Below are 14905 nucleotides of genomic sequence, written 5' to 3' on the forward strand. Positions count from 1 at the left end.
TCTTGTCCAAAAAGGGGAACTGTGGATGCAGATTTTCATGTTTTTCCAACATTGCAGAACCTCACAGTCACGAATTAAATAGGTAGATGGTATCCAAAGTTTGCAACCTTTAGAACAACTGTTGATTCATTTATTTATAGAGACTTCACAGCACTTTTGAACGTGTAGGGCGTCTGCTAAATGCTGTAAATGTAAATATATGTTAATTATTAGGCACCAGTGATGTTGATTCCCTCTGTCCTCAATACCTTCCTGCTCCATAGTTTGTTGGCTTGGTAGTAAAGGTGTTTGGGTGGGCTTAGTTTTTGGTGGGCAAAAAAACCTTTAAAAGGAGGGTTAGTTTGGTATCGCATTGCATTCACAAAGAGAAAAAAAAATCACAGAAAGGATCTCAATTATAAGATATTAGGTAATTATGAGATCCTTTCTGTGATTTTACTTTCTCTATTTGTGAATGCAATGCGCTTCCGTAAGTTTGTCGAATTTTAGGAGATAAAGGTGATAAAGGTGTCAGCAAGATCCAGCGATTTACCACTAGAGGGCGTGTAACCACTTTAATTCTCTCTAATCGGAATATCTTAAAGGCGCCACCTTGAGGAAAGAAAGTTGTACTTTATAAACTAAATAAAAAAGTTTTTTTTTTTTATCATGGTGCTGTTTTGCACATTGTAATATATTTTTTTATTTGTTATATTGTAAGCTGTGTTTAAGTTTGAGGCTGATTATACATAGAATGGCCTATTAGAGATATAGATAAATATATATAATGTTAAATAAATATGTGCAATATAGTTTTGTGTTTTTCAAATATTCAAGGTTAAGCAAACACAAAGTCAAATAATGTGTTCTAATTATATATATATATATAATTACAGTGAAAATTTTTTGCTTCAAATAATATTTTAAATAAATATGCTCCAGTTAGTCCAGAATGCAGCAGCATGAGTCCTTACCAGAACCAGAAAATATGACTACATTACCCCTGTCTGCCACACTTTATATTGGCTCCAAATCAAATCTCACACTGATTATAAAATACGACATATAAAACACTGAATGGTCTTGCAACTTAGAACCTAAATAAAATTTTGGTCGATTATGATCCATTATACCCACTTCATTCAAAAGGTGCTATTTGTTGCTACCTCAAATAATGATGACTACAGCACAGCATTCTTCTACAAAGCCCCACAGATATGGAATAGCCTTCCAAAGTGTTCAGGGCTCAAACAAAGTCTTTATTTAAGTTTAGATCAAAAACTTATTTATTTAGTCAAGCCTTTTCTGAGGTTAAGAAGCAGATCTGAATGGGATCATGGTTATACAGTATTTGGTAAAGTTGAATGTTTGAATGCTGTCATCTGTGCACTCTCACACATTCACTTAACTATGTCGATGGTGGTGTAGTGGGCCATCTCTTATCCCAGAGATCTTTCATGTCTGTGTTACTTTCTGGCTCTTTCTTTAAGTTATACTATAATAGCAAATCTTTGACGAATGAATCGAACATTTTATCCACTCAGGTGCTTGTTCAATCACTTGTCATTTCGAGATTAGACTACTGCCACTTTCTGCTTGCAGGTCTACCTCTGAATGCTATTTGTCCATTGCAAATTATCCAATACGCAGCTTGTGTTCAACCTGCCCAAGTTCTCCCACCCCACCCCACTTCTGCATTCCCTTCACTGGCTGATGCCAGCACCCTCTTAGCTCAAAGACCTTATTACTAAGATTTTCACTGCTCGACTGGTCCCAATTTCTCTCAGGGGAAAAGGAAAGTATACATCAAGACTGTTCTTGGTGGTGGAATGAACTTCCCCAGATGTCTGAAAAGTTGAATGACTGGCTATCTTCAAGCTATGGGTGAAGACCTACATATTTCTTTCTTTGTTTATATTAAAAAGATAAGAAACATGTTATAATTACTCCCAACAGAGTTTTAGGCTGATGGTATCTTACCATCAGTGATGGTTGTTACCAACCAGTGTTGATTGATTCATTGATAGAGACTCAAATTACTTTTGTATGTTGCTCTGGAAAAGGGTATCTGCTAAATGTCAAATGTAAATATTAATGTAGATTATTTTTAACTATTATGTAAGAATGATACCTGATCATGCATGGTTTTCTCTCCATTCCTGTTACAACCCCGATCCCCACCCCTGATTAATCCTAGCGCCCCACCTGTGGATGGAGTTTTTTCAAATGTAAACCACTTGCTGCTGCTAAAGATGGTTCCGCATGAACAGTCTACGATCCGTACAGAGCAGGGTTCAACATAAGAACCATGAAGATGGCTTTGGAATGTAATTACTATAAACAGCCTACTACAATGGCTTAAGACTACAGTCGCATTTAAGTGAGTCTGGTTCCTTTCAAGGATCCTTCCTAATTCCATCCTAACGAGTTTTTACATGCCACCATTGCTAATGGCTTGCTTATTATGTATAAACTTAGCCTAAGGATAAACTTATATGGACTGAATTATAAATTAACTCAATCTATCTAATTCTGTAAAGCTGCTTTGAGACAGTGTCAATTGTTAAATGTACTATACAAATGACATTTTATTAAATTCAATATTTCATAGTGTATTTGATAAAGTTTACATAAACTTTCTTTCGGCTTCTCCCATTAGGGGTTGCCACAGCTGATCAACCGCATGTTTGATTAGGCACATTTTTACGCTGGATGCCCTTTCTAACGCAGCCCTCGCCATTTATCCGGGTTCGGGACCGGCACTAAGAGTGCACTGGCTTGTGCAACCCTAATGGCTGTGGTTGGTTCCCTGACCGGGGATCGAACCCGGGCCGCAGCGGTGAGAGCGCCGCATCCTAACCACTGGACCACCAGGGAACCATAAAGTTTACATGTAGGATAAAGTTTACATGTAGTTGTTAATAAAAATGTCAATGTATGCATTAATAACAAATGTGTTAACATGTGGTTAAGGTGGCTGTTATAAACACATGAATCATCATGACTCCTGTCTAAGTTAGTGTTAAGTTAGTTCCTGATTAACATATGCTTTCATTCACCATAAGTTTATGATGAATTAACCATTAATTCAGACACCAGTACACATTTATTATAAAGCATTACTATGATAGGATTTTACAATAAGTCTAGGGTTGCTAAGTACCACCTTTGGGTGACAGAACAAACTGTCACTTTACATGACTTAACCTAATACTGAATTCAAATAAATAAAGATTTAATTTCCTGATGACAAAGTAATGAGATCAATCTTAGTGTCAGCAAAGAAAACCAGTTTTTATTCTTATAAGAAGGATATTCTCATAAAAGCACACTATGTTCTGTATGTCTTCATACTTTGATGAAAGACAATGTTTCTACTTGTGTTCCCACTTATATATATTTATAAAGATACATATATGAATTAGAACCCAGCCCTTAGGGAGTCCCAAGCCCGGGTAAATGGGGAGGGTTGCGTTAGGAAGGGCATCCAGCGTAAAACATGCCAAATCAAATATGCGGATCACAAATGAGAATTTCATACTGGATCAGTCGAGGCCCGGGTTAACAACGACCGCCACAGGTATCGTTAGCCAACAGGGTACTGGTGGAAATTCGGCTACTGTTGGCCGAAGGAGGAGAAGGAGAGGAGGAAGACGTCTACTGAGACAGCAGGGAAAGGAGCAGTGTAGGAGAGTGGAGGTTCGGGTTGATACTTTAAATGGTGGTACTATGACTGGTAAAGGGAGAGAGATAGCTGATATGATGGAGAGGAGAAAGGTAGATATGTTGTGTGTTCAGGAGACCAAGTGGAAAGGGAGTAAGGCCAGGAGCATTGGAGGTGGGTTCAAACTGTTCTATCATGGTGTGGCTGGAAAGAGAAATGGTGTAGGGGTGATTCTGAAGGAAGAGTACAGTAAGAGTGTAGTGGAGGTGAAGAGAGTTTCTGATAGGGTGAAGGTGGAAGTTGAAGGGATGATAATAAATGTCATCAGTGCCTATGCTCCACAAGTTGGCTGTGAGATGAAAGAGAAGGAAAGATTCTGGAGTGATTTAGATGAAGTGGTAGATGGTGTACCTAGGAAAGAACGATTGGTGATTGGGGCAGACTTTAATGGGCATGTAGGTGAAGGGAACAGAGGTGATGGGTAGGTATGGTTTTAAGGAGAGGAATGTGGAAGGGCAGATGGTGGTAGATTTTGCTAAAAGGATGGAAATGGCAGTGGTGAACACTTGTTTTAAGAAGAAGGAGGATCACAGGGTGATGTATAAGAGTGGGGGAAGGTGCACACAGGCGGACTATGTGCTATGCAGGAGATGCAACCTGAAGGAGATTGGAGACTGTAAGGTGTTGGCAGGGGACAGTGTAGCTAAACAGCTTTGGATGGTGGTCTGTAGGATGGTTTTGGAGGCGAAGAAGAAGAGGAGGAGAGTGAGGACTGAAAGAAGAATAAGATGGTGGAAAATGAAGGAGGACGAGTATAGTGTGAGGTTCAGGGAAGAGGTCAGACAGGGGCTTGGTGGTGGTAAAGAGGTGCTGTATGATTGGGCAACTACTGCAGGAGTGATGAGGGAGGCAGCTAGAAAAGTACTTTGCGTGACATCTGGAAATAGAAAGCAAGACAAGAAGACGTGGTGGTGGAATGAGGAAGTGCAGGAGAGCATAAGGAGAAAGAGGTTAGCAAAACAGAAGTGGGATAGACAGAGTAATGAGAAAAGTAGGCAGGAGTACAAGGAGATGCGGCAGCAGGTAAAGAGGGATGTGGCGAAAGCCAAGGAAAAGGCATATGAGGAGCTGTATGAGAGGTTGGACACTAAGGAAGGAGAAAAGGATTTGTACCGATTGGCCAGGCAGAGGGACCGAGCTGGGAAGGATGTACTGCAAGTTAGAGCAGTAAAGGATGGAGAGGGAAATGTGTTGACTAGTGAGGAGAGTGTGTTGAGAAGATGGAGGGAGTATTTTGAGCAGCTGATGAACGAGGAAAATCAGAGAGAGAGAAGGTTGGATGATGTGTAGTTGGTAAAGCAGGATGTAGATAGGATTAGTAAGGAGGAAGTGAGAGCAGCGATTAAGAGGATGAAGAGTGGAAAGTCGGTTGGACCAGATGACATACCTGTAGAAGCATGGAGATGTTTAGGGGAGATGGCAGTGGAGTTTTTAACCAGATTGTTTAACAAGATTCTGGCGGGTGGGAGGATGCCTGAGGAATGGAGAAGGAGTGTGCTGGTACCGATCTTTAAGCATAAGGGAGATGTGCAGACCTGCAGTAACTACAGGGGAATAAAGTTGATCAGTCACACCATGAAGTTATGGGAAAGAGTAGTGGAAGCCAGGCTGAGAGAAGAGGTGACCATCTGTGAGCAACAGTATGGTTTCATGCCGAAGAAGAGCACCACAGATGCCTTATTTGCTTTGAGGATGTTGATGGAGAAGTATAGAGAAGGACAGAAGGAATTGCATTGTGTATTTGTGGATTTAGAGAAACCTTACGACAGGGTGCCGAGTGAGGAGTTGTGGTATTGTATGAGGAAGTCAGGTGTTTCAGAGAAGTATGTGAGGGTGGTGCAGGACATGTATGAGGACAGTGTGACAGCAGTGAAGTGTGCAGTAGAAACGACAGACTGGTTCAGGGTGAGGGTTGGACTACAAGGATTGGCCCTGAGCCCTTTTCTGTTTGCAGTGGTGATGGACAGGTTGACGGACGAGGTCAGACAGGAGTCTCCCTGGACTATGATGTTTGCGGATGATTTTGTGATTTGTGGTGAGAGTAGTGAGCAGGTTGAGAAGAGCCTGGAGAGGTGAAGATATGCGCTGGAGAGAAGGGGAATGAAAGTCAGTAGGAGTAAGACAGAGTACATGTGTGTGAATGAGAGAGAGGGCAGTGGAGGGTTGCGGTTGCAGGGAGAAGAGGTGGAGAAGGTGGAGGAGTTCAGGTACCTGGGGTCAACAGTGCAAAGTAATGGAGAGTGTGTTAGAGAAGTAAAGAAAAAAGTGCAGGCAGGGTGGAGTGGGTGGAGAAGAGTGACAGGAGTGATTTGTGATAGTGGGGTATCCTCAAGAATGAAAGGGAAAGTTTATAGGACTGTGGTGAGACCTGCGATGTTGTATGGATTAGAGACAGTGGCATTGAGTAGAAGACAGGAGGCGGAGCTGGAGGTAGCAGAGCTGAAGATGTTAAGGTTTTCGTTGGGAGTGACGAGGATGGACAAGATTAGAAATGAGTTTATTAGAGGGACAGCGCATGTAGGATGTTTTGGTGACAAGGTTAGGGAGGCGAGATTGAGATGGTTTGGACATGTGCAGAGGAGGGACATGAATTATATTGATAGAAGAATGCTAAGGATGGAGCCACCAGGTAGGAGGAAAAGAGGAAGGCCAAGGAGGAGGTTCATGTATGTGGTGAGGGAAGACATGCAGGTAGTTGGTGTGAAAGAGGCAGATGTAGAGGACAGGGTGGTTTGGAGACGGATAATCCGCTGTGGCGACCCCTAATGGGAGCAGCCGAAAGAAAAAGAAGAAGACATATGAATTAGACTGCAGGTTAAATCATGCAAAGAAATAATAAATATATATATATGTCAACCATGGACACCACATCTTTGGGACATAAGAGGGACCATCCGGCTTGTGCCAAGTTAAAAAAGCTACATCTCTAATGATGAGGAAGTGCATTAGTGCCTGTAAAATGGGCAGCTTGCACATTTAGAAAGGCTCCATCAATCCTGAATGGTACAGTATATACAGATTTTAGCTAAACAAATGCTTCGTCCAGAAAACATTTTTTATTTGAGCAAGACAATGCTAACTGCTTTATGCATATATTACAATAGCATGACTTTTGTGGAAGAAGAGTCTGGGTGCTGAACTGGCCTGCCTGCAGTCTAGACCTTTTACATACATTTGGCTCACATGAAATGAAAAATGGACAACAAAGGACACCCAGAACTATTAAGCAGTTAGAGTCCTGTATCAGATATATATATACAAGACATCATTCCTCTTCCAAACATCAGAAACTGGTGTCCTCAGTTCCCAGATGTTCCCAGACGTGATGCTGCACAGTGGTAAATATGGCCCTGTCCCAACTTTTTTGATACCTGAAATATTAAAGAATATTTCACATTGAAAAATAGGCAGTGTAAAGTTTTAGATTTCATGTGTTTGTGTTCTTCACATTATTAAAAAAATAGTGTGTATGTCACCAAAATGTATTATATCACCTACAACTGTAATAGTTTTCCTTTTGCTAGTCTACACTAACGTACTTTACACAGGCTTTAACGAAAGACACGTTACACATGGTGCAACGGGTGAAATATGTTGCGCTTCTATTAGGAGCATAGCGGTATTTTGGGAAAAGACCGGCACTGCATACCTCCGGTATTACTGCGTGTGTGGAGACGGAGGATTATGTCCTTTTTATTTTTTGATGCTCATTTCTAAGTTTCTTTGACTAACCCATAATGCAGAAAAATAAAAAAGCATGAGTTTTGGAAACCTGTCTGTGATTTCTGTTCTGGAGTTACCGAGCTCTCCCTTCACCCTGACTCAACGCGTTACAACGGCTTGTATCTAAACAGTAGCCGACCAAGTCAGTCATTGTTCACGGTCTACCTCCTTCCTTTTCACAAATACAGTGGTACCATGACCTACGAGTGCATTAATGTACGAGGTATGAGCAGTCACTCGGTAGATTTTTTTGCTTTGTTACGCGAGCAAAAAATTGAGGTACGAGCTCGAGACGCCTCTGCTAGATGGCGAAGCAAAGCCAGAAAGCAAAGATTATGACGAAAATTAAGATAAACAAAAAAGAAAAAGTAAAAATTTTAAGTTTAGGGATACATAGTGTACAGGAGTGATAGTAAAAAACGAGTTTTCCCTCCACCTCCGCTTATCGCCTCTACCCCCCTCCACACACACACACACACACACACACACACACACACACACACACACACACACACACACACCCCCCACCGGCGTTTTTGTTAGCTCAAGTTGTCTTAACTCCAAGGAAAATACGCTGAATAAAACCTTATTATATCTTTACATACTCATTCTATTATGTTTTTATACAAGATTTGTTATTTAGAAATGTATTTTCCAATTTAATAACATGAAACATAAAAACGGGGTGTCATTTTGAGGGTTGGAACGGATTAATGCCATTTTAAGTATTTTCAATATGGAAAACTACTTTGATGTGCGAGCAAATTGAGATACGAGCTCGTCCACGGAACGAATTAAACTCGTAGGTCAAGGTACCACTGTATTTCTCTGGGGAGTTTATCACACAGGTGAGGTGCGTTTTTTCGTTTCCGTTCGGAAATTTCATTGGTCTAATGTTATGGGGTTCATTTTTATGGCTTGAAGTTTGTAAAACCGGGAAAAACCCAGGAAAAATCCATAAATTAGCCGCTTCGTTGTTTAAGCCGCGGGGTTCAAAACGTGGGAAAAAGTAGCGGCTTATAGTCCAAAAAATACGGTATGTAAATTATGTAAAGTATGTAAATTTAGTATGCTTAATATTTAAACTATTTAACACTATTAAACAAATATTTTACACAAAAAAATTTAGAAAACGAAAAGATTATTGACCAAGCAGTTGAATTTAATATTACATTGATTGGCAGTTGTTTGTTGAAATAAATCAATTGATTGTGTGAGAATAAGTAATTAAATTATAATCCCCTTCCATTTTTCGGCTATAATTAAATACTTTTTTGTACGTGTGTCTGAAAAGAAGGGTGTGTGCCTGTCTGTGTTTTTTGTAATGACACATGGGTGAACATTAAACAAATATAATTTATTTAATTAACAGTAGTCCAATAACCTGAGAGGGTGGTGCCAAATCCAAGTTAAATAGAGGAAGAGAAGCCAGAGGTAGATTTAAAAAGACAAGAAGACGGGACCATTCATTGAAAAAGAAAAAAGAAATTAAAAATAAACAAATTAAACAGAAGAAAACACATTAGTTCCGTTTTGTCTTACAGCCTTCAAAACACATAGTATGGCAGGTGAGTATATTTGCTTAGACAAACCTTTAACACCTTTCTCTTTGTCATTTTCTTCAGTAAAGTATATTTTATCATTAAAATAAAAGTTACCTGTATTTAATGTTTTCTATAAAAACAAAAAAAGCTAACAAACAACTACCTAGATAGATAGATAGATAGATAGATAGATAGATAGATAGATAGATAGATAGATAGATAGATAGATAGATAGATAGATAGATAGATAGATAGATAAGCTAACTACATAGATAGATAGATAGATAGATAGATAGATAGATAGATAGATAGATAGATAGATAGATAGATAGATAGATAGATAGATAGATAGATAGATAGAGATAAGATATTAAATTATTTATTTATTTCTTTTTTACTTTTCTTTGAAGCAGATTTCCTGCAGGCTCACAATGAATACCGTAGGCATCATGGAACACCACCTCTTACACCGAATGCCAATCTCAATAGTTCAGTCATGGGCTGTAAACCTGCTGTCGATCAGAACCCTAAAACTTAGTGTTACCTTTGGTTAAAGGTATTAAAAATAAAAAGGAACCGACTACGCCACCTGGGTTATTTATTCACCCAGGAAAATAGATTAAACCCAAAAGAAAAATTAAACCAAAAAAAGTTACAAAAATATGAAGGACCCTGCTGGTTCAGATGGGATTAAAGACAGACGTGACTTTCCAAAAATAGTACAAATTTATTTCAGAGAAAATACTTAAATATTTTAAAATACCATTTACAGCTTACCAGTTATTTACCCACAATTAGAGAGACTAGATTAAATCCACTTTGTACAGAAGGGACAAACACAGCAAATCAGTGCATAATTCTTATAAGCAATGATAAACCAAAAATAAACCAAAACCAAAACCAAAGCCAAAACACACAAACATACTCTCCCCTTCTGTTTAAGTCAAAAAAAAAATCACAGCTCATCAGATAATTACATGTGGAAATAGTTATGTAAATGGTACATACACTTATATACACACGTAAAGAATGAAAAACACAGTACAGAAAAAGACAGATAGCTCCCGAATAATATTTGAATAGCGTACAATGGGCTTACAGAGCAAAAATACCAAACCTGTTAATTTAATACACTTGCACAAGAGAAATATCAAACATAACGCAGAGAACAGTTGCGCAGAATAATTAATAATCTTAAAAACACTCCGTAGCACAGCGGTTTACAACTGCGATGTCCGCTTAGTCCAAACTGTAAACCAACAGTCTAAATCGGGTTTATAAAACAGTTTGTAGAAACATATACAAAACAGCAGCTAGCGCTCTTTGGCCGCAACTGAAAACAAACAAACAAAAAAAACAAACAAACCAAACATTTCAAAAAGTTTCCCCCTTCCAAAAATTACCCACAATAAAATTGCTTACCTCACAAACGAGGTTAAAATATTGTCACTATATGCTACCTGCATTCATGCGCACCTCCCTACAAACACACATTCAGACCTTGATCAGCAACTAATAAAATAGAAAAATAAAACAAACGACTCACCAGGGGCAAGCAACAGGAAAGTATAAGCAAAAAGACCTTTTTTTAGCCACACAGCCTACAGATAGGAAAGGAATCAAAGTGCCCCACTCAACTGTGTTTTTTATAAAGCCACAAACACACAGAAATAATTACGTGGCACAGGTGTGCTCAATGTCAAAGCGCAACTCTGCAGCAGTGGGCGTGTCTTCGGATTTAAAATTCACCCGTTATTTATGCATGTCTATTTGTCTTTATTTCAAAGACATTCAACCGGTCACAATAGCAATACAAACAATAGGTTACTTTCGTAACCCCGGTTCTCTGAAACATCGAGTGGAGAGATCCACCTACGGGAAGGGCATCCGTACCTGACCTCTGCAGAAGCATCCAATTGCACCAAGTCTGGCTTGACAGACAGGAGCGCGTGCCAATGGCAGGTAAGGCAACGCCCCTTACCCGAGTGCATAAGGCACCTGCACGCGCTACCTCTCCTCAGTGAGCATATTCGCTTCTCGTGCAGCAAGCGGGGCAAACTTGGTGGATCTCTCCACTCGATGTTTCAGAGAACTGGGGTTACGAAAGTAACCTATTGTTCTCTTTCATCATCTCGTGTTCGAGATCCACCTATGGGAGATATAGACAACTCCCCGGTTGCCCAATACACTCAGCGAGGCCCTGTAAGCCAGAGGACGGCCAAACGGGTGGTGCACAGCACGTCACAAAGCATAAGAATTAACATACTGCTGGGGATAAAAAACCAGCCATGAAAAAAAACCACGACATGTGGAAGGAGAACATGTTCATAAACATGTGAATGGGCCAACCTAGGTGTCAGGAAAAAAGGGGCTTATGCGCTTGAAACATACATCACTAGGCCGGGCAGACGGGGTTGAAAGGAGTGCAGGCCTAGTAGCATGTGGCTACGAAGAGCCCACACTTAAGACTGCATGAGCTACCAGGGTTCGGGTAACATCGAGTCGGTAGTACCTAACAAAGGTGTGCGGAGAGGACCAGCTCGCAGCGGCACAAATGTCCTGCAAGGGAACTCCCCTGAACAGAACCCAAGAAGTAGCCACGCCTCTAGTGGAGTGCGCTCTAAGGCCACCTGGGGGCTGCACGCCCCTAGATTCATACGCTAAGGAGATGGCCTCTACCAGCCAGCGAGAAAGAGACGTTGCTTAGAGATGGGATTCCCCGTGTTCAGCGGGGCCCAAGAGATGAAGAGCTGGTCGCTCTTTCGAAAAGAGTTTGTCCTGTCCATGTAAACCCTTAGGGCACGCACAGGGCACAAGGCATTTAGCCTCTGGTCCTCTGCAGAGGAAAAAGGGGGAGGATGAATGGCAGAGAGCTCAATCGCCTTACCAGAGAAAGCTGGGAAGCATTTAGGCATGAAGGCCGGGTTAGGCCTAAGCAAAACCTTATCTCCATTGAACGAGATTTTGGTGCACGAGGAATGAACCGAGAGCGCATGCAAATCACTGACACGTTTGGCGGAAGCCAAAGCCAGAAGCAGAGCCGTCTTGAAGGACAGAAGCCTGAGGGAGATATCCCCCAGGGGCTCAAAAGGTTGTCGGGCCAGCACCCCCAGCACCATGGATAGATCCCAATCTGGGACTACACTTTTGGTGATCGGGATGGAGCGGCGCGCGCCCTTCATGAATCTACGGATAAGGGGGTGCTGACCCACCGTAGTGTCGCCGAACCCGACGTGACACGCAGCGATAGCCGCTAAATAGACCTTAATCGTCGAAAAAGTTCTGCCACGATCGATGAGGTCCTGCAAAAAAAACAGAATGTCAGAAACTGAGCACAGATATGAGACGAGCTGGTGTTTCTCGCACCACTCCTTAAACACACGCCACTTGCAATCATAGAGAGAATGTGTGTAAGGCCCTGGCATTCTGAATCGTGGCGATAACACGTGGGGAAAGCCCCAAAGTGTTTAAATTCGCCCTCTCACGGGCCAGGCCCAGAGAGCCACCCTGTCTGGGTGAGGATGATAGATTTCCCCGTTTGCTTGGGCCAGGAGGTCTGTGCGCAAGGGGAGGGGCCAAGGCTCTGCATATAAAAGAGGAATTATCTCCGCAAGCCAAGGTGCCTTGGGCCACCTGGGAGCTATGAGGATCAGAGACAAACCCTGCACCGCGACCCTGGCCAAGGTCGGGGTTATCAGGCAGAGAGGAGGGAAAGCGTAGAGCAGCGCGCTGGGCCACGGGTGAGCCAGCGCGTCTACGCCGAGGGGTGCGTCCTCGTCCCGAAGCGAGAAGAACATAGGACAGTGGGCGTTTTCGCGCGAGGCGAAGAGATCGAGGGTAGCCTGGCCGAACCTCTCCCATAGCAACCTCACTATCTGAGGGTGGAGCCGCCATTCTCCGTAGAGTGGGTTTCATCTCGACAGAAGGTCTGCGCCCCTGTTCAAAATGCCCGGGACGTGAGTCGCCCGTAACGACAGGAAATGCCGTGCGCTCCAAACCAGCAACCTGCGCATGCCGCCTTGATGGTTGATATGTGCCACAGCTGTCGTATTGTCGCAGCGCACCAGCACATGATGTCCCTGCAGGCGAGGCAAAAAATGCTTTAGAGCTTTCAACACAGTGAGGAGCTCCAAATAATTTATATGGGCTGAATGAAGTGAGTTCGGCCATACACCGTTCACTGATCTGCCCTCCTGTGTGGCTCCCCACCCCGTTAAGGAGGCATCTGTCGTTACCACTTTCCGCAGCATGATCACCCCAAGAGGGGTCCCATGCGCGTAAAACTCCGCAGCTCTCCAGCGGCGCAGCGCGGCCATGCACGCGCGCGTCACCGTGACATAGCGGCAAAGATCGCGCAACAGGCTGAGATGCAGGGACAAAACCCACTTCATAAAAGCCCTCATTCTCAGAAGACCTAGAGGCAACGCATGGACAGCCGAAGCCATAAGACCCTGTAATCTGAGGCATGTGCGATACTGTATGCGCGCTCCTTCCCTGAACCGTGCGAGACAGTTCATGAATGAAGAGATGCGCTTCTGTGACAGGCGCATGCGCATCGTAACGGAATTCAACTTCAGCCCCAGGAATATGACCTCCTGAGCGGGAGTGAAGTTGCTCTTGTTCACATTGACTCTGAAACCGAGCTTTTGAATCACTTTCTCTCTCGAATCGGCTATAATAAGCCAATCGTCTATGTATGTGAGGATTCTGATACCCGCTGATCTCAAAGGCGCAAGTCTCGCCTCCACCCACAGACAGAACGTCCTCGGACTCAGAGCGAGCCCGAACGGAAGGACCATAAATTCGTAACACACGCCTTGGTAGGCGAAACGAAGGAATTTCATGTGCGGAGGATATATGCTTATGTGGAAAAAAGCATCGCTCAGATCGATCGAGCAAAACCAATCGTTTTCTGCTTTATTGAACGTATGAGCGGGCCGTGTGATAACATTCTGAAATTGTATTTCCTTAAATGTTTGTTCAACACTCTGAGATCCAGAATAGGACGGAGAGAACCGTCTTTTTTCGGGACCGGGAAATAGCGAGAGTAAAAACCCTGATCGCTTAGATGCGGGGATACAACTCGAATCGCTCTCTTCTCGAGAAGAGATGAGATTTCGTCTTTTAGAATGTGAGCGGAGCTCTCGTCCGTATGGGACCATACCACTCTGTTGAACCGCGGGGGTGTTTTGGCAAACTGAAGTCTGTAACCCCTCGTGACTGTGTGAATCACCCAATCGGGGGCTGAGACAGACAGCCAGCCTGTCACGTGACTCCCGAGCGAAAAGATTGAGCCACAGTGCACATTCTGCGACCACCGATAAAGCCATAGAATGCCCACTCGCTTGGACAGCCTGACGGGCATTACGGAGAACAAGGTCATTGACCGAGACGACCTCCTTCCAGAGATCGGGCGATGGTGACCCTTTCTCCAGTTGTTGACCCAAATCGATCAGGAGTTCGGCCTGATACGCGGCCAACAGCGAGGAGACATTAAGAGCTCGTATAGCGAGAGCTGAGGCTTTGTACGATGCCTGATGAATCGATGCGGAGAAGCGATCCATTTTACCCGGGAGGACGGGCTTGGGTGGGGCGAGCAGCCCGCCCTGAGATGGGTTGAGGTGTCTGGCGATGGAAGGCTCGATAACCGGGGGATCGCCCATGCCGAGACTCGCCATATCTTTAACTTCCAACCCAGCAAGACCGTGTTTCAGGTCGAGCGGATCTCCCCAGCAATATCTCATGTGTTTAGCACATGCAGGGATGACGGGAAGCAGCTGCTTTCTCGGGCCGGAAGGAGGTCCCAGAAGCTTGCCGTCATATACGTCTCTCTCCTGATCCGAAGCATTCAGGAGAGCCGGCCATTTGATGCCGGCAGCGCGTTCACAAAGCTCCAGCAAAACCAATTGAGATGGGGCGGGGGGAGCCTGAGAGG

The sequence above is a fragment of the Silurus aristotelis genome (assembly GCF_946808225.1).
Source record: "Silurus aristotelis genome assembly, chromosome: 26".
Lineage (NCBI taxonomy): Eukaryota > Metazoa > Chordata > Actinopteri > Siluriformes > Siluridae > Silurus > Silurus aristotelis.